Genomic DNA, 6,482 nt, shown 5'->3' with positions numbered 1-6,482 from the left:
CTCGCTTTATAAAAACCGCTGCTGGTTGAAAGGTTTAAAGACTTCCAGACGAATCGAAGAACAGAGCAGATACAAAGGGCTAGAGACAGGGAAAAGAGAAGGTTAGACGGAGGAAGGAGTGCGGAGAGAAAATAGAAGAAGAAGAAGAAGACGACAAAGAACAAGAAGAACAAGAACAAGAAGAACAAGAAGAACAAGAAGGACAAAAACAAGAACAAGAAGAAGAACAAGAACAAGAAGTCGACGACGAAGAAGAAGAAGAAGAAGAAGAAGATGAAGAAGAAGAAGAAGTCGACGAAGAAGAAGAAGAAGAAGAAGAAGAAGAAGAAGAAGAAGAAGAAGAAGAAGAAGAAGAAGAAGAAGAAGAAGAAGAAGAAGAAGAAGAAGAAAAACGAAGAAGATGACGACGGAGAAGAAAAAGAAGAAGAAAGAAGAAATGGAAAAGGATTGAATTAGGGAAAGAGAGACAATAATTTTCTTCGACATCTCTTATCAAGATCATAGAGCTTTACGTCTAAGGCGAACTTGAAGTACTTGTAGTTGAATAAAATATAAATTTATGATTGAGTGCAAAATAAAAAGACGAAAAGATATACCTGGAATTCAATTGAGCTTCGATTCAAGTAATTTAATCAACTGAAATCTGCTTTATTATTTCATTCTCATTCTTAACATACTTCAACATTATCTTTCACTTTTTCTATTTTCGAAGATTAAAAGCTATTCGAATTCTCCAAACCTTATATTTTCTTTTTGTTAATCTTTCTTTCTTTTTTCCTTTTCTTTTTCATTTTTTGAGTAATCAACACAAATTCGAGCTTTTATGCTTTTTAGTGGAGTTCCTAATTTCCTTTACAATTCTACTTTAGTTATGATAATATTATGCTCATGTATCTTGTATCGTGAAATGCTTTGATCACTGATCGATATTGATATTGTATACTTACAAATATGTTTAATTTGTTATGTTATATTGCAAATATGTCATTTGATATTAGTTTCATGTTAGCATTTTTCATGTTTTGATTGAGTTATGTTATACAATTTTTTTTAGTTGAATGTTAATTTGATCTTACATAATTATCAAAAAAAGTAAAATTCTATGTTATGTTAGGTTATTAAAGCCTATCTGCACTAGTTTGGCCAGGAGGGATTATACCTCCTTGCATGGTCATTGACAGGTGGTCATCTCATCAAATCAGCTCTCAATTATCATTGAAAAAAGAGGATCATGGGGGACCGCTGGTCACCGCTTACGAATTGTTTGCTATATAGAGGGCGCAAGTAGCTACAAGCAGTGCAGTCCTACTTTAAATGGAACAGTGTCATCTGGACGAACTTGTTGGAGTAATTAATTTCTTCCGGTCAAAACTAGAACAGGCATGGGATCGGATGTTGTTAACAGGTTATCGAAGTGACGTATGATGACGTATGTCTTGGCCAGGGGTAGCCGTTATGATTATCACGATTACGAGTGATACTCCGTGGGATTCTTCTTATTGAGAGAGAGAGAGAGAGAGAGAGAGAGAGAGAGAGAGAGAGAGAGAGAGAGAGGGAGAGGCGAAGGGAGAGAAGGTGAGAGGAGGAGCGGGGAGGGAGGGGGGGGGGGGGGGTAATTAATGAGAAAAATTGGATAGGCAAAAGAGAACGTTTTGTATAAAGAATTCTCTCTCTTTTTTTTAATCCCATGAAGCCTAGAAGAAATCTTGGTAGAAATGTCCCTTGGAAAGGATCGTTCTTGAAGCAAAGAAGAAAAAATATTGAAAAAAAAATTAACTCTGCTGATGCCACATGCAACGTACAGTCTCTGTTTCCTGTGCTTTTTAATTATTATTTTTTTTAACTTAAGCAAGATTTACTTGATTTACCAATCATTGTTATAATTGAAATAATTCCGTAATCTCGCGACACTCAATAAATAGTCCTATATTTACAACATAATCATGCTACATAGTGTCTAGACAGTCTCTTTCACAATGATATCCCATGGCAACTGCTGAACATTATTTTAATTAAATCCAAAGCTATCACTGGCATGGAGTATATAACAAAAACATTCAACTCCACTGACCACAATACCAATATATCCCTATGTTATATGATTCTAAGAATAATACTTGTTGCTAATTTTGGACGGGATGGACTCATTATGTATCAATAATTTTGACAGCCTTCTCAATTCAGGCGCTGTCATTTCCAATATTTTTCTGTATCTCAATTTTTTCCATTCGCTCTCATGCCCTGATGTCCATGTACACAGGGGCGCTGCTAGAATATTATTGATGGGATAGGCGGTAGGAGATGTCGAACCAAAGTCCCCGATAAGTTAGTTAAGAATTATTGTGCAATAAGCTTTAGTAAAGTGAAGGGAATTTTCCTCACATCTTTAATCCTGCAAGCACGGACAAAAACGTATTACAAAAAAAGTTTTAAAAAGTCCTCTAACTTACTTTTTATCAAATATATAATTTTTAAATTGTAATTTTCACGTCTGTACGCCGGAGAAGAATATGAAGCTAAAGCTTAGCTATGATATGAGTTATATTTGTATTACTCCCTAGAATGTTGCATAGAATCAATTGGCTTTCATTTGTATTGTCTATAAAGTGCAAAGAGTGTAAACAAGAACTAAAATATTTACGCTAAAGAAAACAAAATCGCAAATCTTATCATTTCGTGCTTTCAACAATGCTTATCTGCTGGCAAAAATTAAATTATTACCCTTAAATCCCCACTGTCCTACATGTAGCTACTTGCTCCCTCTATATAGAAAACTTCCCCAATCGGTGCCTGTTGGTCCCCCATGATCCTCTTTTTCTTATGTTAGTTGAGAGCTGAGTTAATGAGATAGCCACCTGTCAGTGACCTCGCTGTGTGGTCTAATTCCCTCTGGCCCAGTAGTATTGACGGTCTTTATTCAATTCAATTCAATAATGGTTTTATTAAAAAAACAATGCCTCGCAGCCAAAATGCTGAATTGTGCATGTTTACATGTATACATGAGCTTCATTACATAACATTATATTTCATTTGTTACAATCATTCATTCAAACAGTATTGGTAACATTTAACAGTATTCATGTGTAGCATTTAAAACCAATCACTATATATTATTTACATTTCTAAAATCTATTAAACTTCACAATAGTAATAACAACAATTAATCAAAAGCAATACAATACATAACATACAAATAAGTAAAAAGCTAATACTGAAATTATTGCACCTGTGTCTTTAACATTAAAAGTCAGCAAAATAATGCTCTATGTTGCCTGTTCATCAACGGTAAGTACATAATTATAAATTGATGTCTCTGTAAAAAGATAAATATATTCCAGAGTGGGTTGTAAAACATGGTTTCCTACGTTAAAACTAAATCATAGTTGGGTATGTATTAAAACATTAGATAATAAACATATTTATCAAATATTGTTAATATATATATATATATACATTGTGTAAAAATACATTTCAATTATTCATTATTTAGAAGATCTATAAGGTATGGTATTGCACTCTTTCTAAATCTGTTAGTTTTGCACTTGTACTGGGTGTACTTTGTTGTTCTCCTCAAGCAGTAGCGACTTTCCTGTTTTTTAACTAGCCAATTCAATGAAAAGGGATTTTCTTCCAGATTATGAGCAAATGTAAGACATAGTTGTTTTCTTCTTTCCTCAAGAGTCACTAAGTTACATATTTCTAATGCAACATTGTATGAAGTATAACTACTACCCAGAATTATTCTACATGCTCTCTTTTGAATTGATTCAAGTGCATAGATGTGCTGTTTTGTAAGAGCTCCGTTGAACACAGGGGCACAGTACTCTACAATCGGTCTTATATATCCTCTAAATATGGTGATAAGATCTACAATAGGAAGTTTGAATGATTTCAGTCTCCTGAGTATGTACAACTTCTTGTTACTTCTCTTCAAGAGATCAGTTACGTGTTTATTCCATTTTAGGTCACTCTGTACGATCAAACCCAATATTTTGGGAGATTCTACATTGCATAGTTGGGTATCATCAATAAACAAGGCCGTCTGTTGTACAGGTTGCTTACAAAAGGAGATTTGCATAACTGAACATTTAGAGGCATTTAGTTTCATATCATTCCTATTAGACCATTCCTGTAGTTTGCGAAGTTCATCTTGTAATTTTGAAGCTTTACATATACTCCTGCTTTCTACCATTGACAAATCGTCTACGTATTTGAAATACGGTATAATGGAATCTTGGCATGCATCATTCATTAGTATCAAAAATAATAAAGGTCCAAGTTTTGTTCCTTGTGGAACTCCTGTATTTATGACATTCCAGTTTGATTTTGTTCCATTATATTTCACACACTGCAATCGATTATCCAAAAAGCTCATTATCCAGTTTATAAGGCATGGTCTGACATCAAAATTGAGAAGTTTTTGAACTAAAACATTGTGGTTTATTCTATCGAAGGCTTTCGAATAATCTGTAGTCAATATCGTTGATGTAAATTTCACCTTTTCTGCATTCTCCAATATCTGGTGTATCAAACCAATGAGGTAATGTGTCGTCGATAAGCCTTTACGATTTCCAAACTGATTAGGATCAAGATTTTTTGTTATATCTTCTAACAGCCACTTGGCAATAAACGATTCGGCTATCTTAGCAAAATAGCTTGTCAGGGCTATTGGTCTAAGGTCCAAAAGTGTCGGTGGGTGCACCTTAGGAACAGGAACTACTTCTGCTTGTTTCCATTGTAATGGAACCTCAGATTTTTGGAATGATACATTAAGAATATCTGTAAGTGGGACTGACAATTCATAGGCAAATTCGCGAATGATCCGAACAGGAATATCCCCAGTAATTCCGGATTTACCTTGACTAAGAGAACGTAGGTATGTGTACACTTGCCATGGTTGTACTAGGGGACAATTGTATTGGGCAGGCAAAAATGCAGGTAAGTGTGATCTCTGAAGCTTTGGTAAGTCTGCCGCTATAGTACAGAAATGTTCATTAATGAGGTTTGCAATTTCAAATGAACTAAAATTGTTATGTTCCACTCCCGGTATCGTAATTGGGACATGATTTTTGCAACTGTTGGTAAGTATCTTGATTCTCCTATACCAAGCTGCGGGATCGTTAGCCTTGAGGTTGCGAACTCTTGTGTTGTAGTACTGCTTCTTGGCTGCAGCTATGGATCGGATAATCTTGTTCCTCAGATAACGCCAAAGATTTTCCTTCTTATCTGTAAAAGCCCGTTGTCTTTGACGTATAAGTGACTTGATCTCACCATTAATCCACGGTTTGTCGCTTTCGTGGAAACGGATAATCTTGGGTGGGAGATGTAATTCAAGATGGGATTGGATCTCCTTCAGGAACATATCACACTTCGTAGATGGGTTATCAGCTTGAAGGACATCTTCCCAAGTATGATTAGTTATCCAACTACCGAATGCCCGGAGGCCGCTATCTGGTAAGGGTCTTACAATTTTCTTCCGAATAGTATTGCGAGTTTCTGTATTTTTCACAGGTATCCACATTACACAATTATGGTCACTGGAGGCGATGGGTGGTAGAATTATTGTGCTTGCATAGACCCTAGGAAAAAGGGAAATCGTAAAACTTACAATTTCGTGCTTCAAACAAGCCTTGGTAAAAAAAAAATCATTTAGACATATACATGGGAACTCAGCTGACATCCCAGCGGATAAATAATAGAGAAAATAATTGAGTGTAAGCTAATTGTATTGCCTGTAACTAGTGGTTTTGGAGGGCTATTAATATCCAAACTGTCAATCCCTTTTTAGAATACAAGTATTTTTAGTTGGTCAAGGCCTGATTGGTACCGAACAGTGACAGATGTATTAATTTTTGTCGAGGAATTAATTGAATTCGTCTAATTTTGGCAAGAGGAAACGTTTGAAGTATCCCGAGCTGAGTCCGACCTCCATAGTATCCTATATATTCCTATTGATATTTATATAGCGCCTTTACATAATCATGCTCAAAGCGCTTTACATTAGTATAATATAATGTAATAAAAAAACTGTGATGTCCTTTACATTAGGTCCGAAAAGGACCTGTACTACTTTATATTTTAACATAATACAGCATCCAGTGAATACAAAATGATGTTTATCTCCCTCACTATAAATATATTTGTTCAATCTCTCTTCCTGATCCTGTTCTCTCTCTCTCTCTCTCTCTTTCTCTCTCTCGCTCTCTCTTTCTCTCTCTCTCTCTCTTGCTCCTCATATTTGTATGTATATCTATCTATTCTATTTAATCTTACTTTAAAACTTGCTCATTTTCTTTTTTTCTGTAAGTGTCTTTTTTTCTATTTCGTACTATTGCTTTATCCTCCCGTCTTTAAAAAAAAAAAAAAAAAAAAAATCCCTTCAATTTCCCCCTTTTCACACTGTCTCTCTATGTCTCTCTCTCTCTCTGTCTCTCTATGTCTCTCTCTGTCTCTCTGTGTCTCTCTCTGTCTCTCTCTTTTCG

Source organism: Strongylocentrotus purpuratus, unplaced genomic scaffold (assembly GCF_000002235.5).
Source record: "Strongylocentrotus purpuratus isolate Spur 01 unplaced genomic scaffold, Spur_5.0 spur5_scaffold_13, whole genome shotgun sequence".
Taxonomy (NCBI): domain Eukaryota; kingdom Metazoa; phylum Echinodermata; class Echinoidea; order Camarodonta; family Strongylocentrotidae; genus Strongylocentrotus; species Strongylocentrotus purpuratus.
The sequence above is the reverse complement of the archived record's forward strand: the minus strand, read 5'-3'. Positions refer to the sequence as shown.